Source organism: Pteropus vampyrus, unplaced genomic scaffold, assembly GCF_000151845.1.
Source record: "Pteropus vampyrus isolate Shadow unplaced genomic scaffold, Pvam_2.0 Scaffold155, whole genome shotgun sequence".
NCBI classification, from domain to species: Eukaryota; Metazoa; Chordata; class Mammalia; order Chiroptera; family Pteropodidae; genus Pteropus; species Pteropus vampyrus.
This window is the reverse complement of record NW_011888936.1, coordinates 320434-321044: the sequence shown is the minus strand read 5'-3', so window position 1 is coordinate 321044 and position 611 is coordinate 320434. Positions and strand designations below refer to the sequence as shown.

The 611-nt window shown below is 34.9% G+C and overlaps 1 protein-coding gene across 2 annotated transcripts in view; it reads right to left on the bottom strand.

Moving 5' to 3' along the window:
- TBC1D4 (TBC1 domain family member 4) overlaps positions 1 to 611 on the bottom strand; it is a 198046-nt gene that overhangs the window by 115961 nt on the left and 81474 nt on the right. The window lies entirely within an intron of this gene.

The following is a 611-nucleotide window of genomic DNA, read 5'->3' as shown; positions in this document are numbered from 1 at the left end:
CAGGGGCTCAGCTGTGGCCTCTTTTGTCAGATAGTATGAATTAATATATAAACACCTATTTTAACTGGTAATATTTATTCTTATTTCAGTGATTCGTGTGTTACTAGCCCCTGTAAATAAATGCCCCCAGAAGGCTGCTTGGTTTAGTTCCGACTCTGCTAATTGACAGATAAGCTCAGAAATTAGATGGACCTAGGTTCAAATCTTGCCCATTACTAGTTCTGTGACCTTGAGTAAGTAACATAATCTCTTTCACGTCTGTGATAATGCGATAATAATACTAACAATACCATAGGGCTGGTGCCAAAATTAAATGGACATATGTACACATCAGTGTATGGAATGAAACCAATTCCTTACATACGTTGACTACTATATTTTTATTATTGCCATTATCATTAGCACTATTGTTAAAGATAATAAAAATTATGTATTTCTCTTGGAATCATAAAAGGAAAGACCTGGTAAGGACTAACTTGAAAATCATCTAGTAGAACTCACTTAAAATTAAGTGAATCTAATTTCCCATTTTATTTAGAACAATCAGCATTTGAGTGCTTGCTTTTTGTCACTGTTGATACTGAGCTCCAAGACATAGTGTTGTGGAGGCC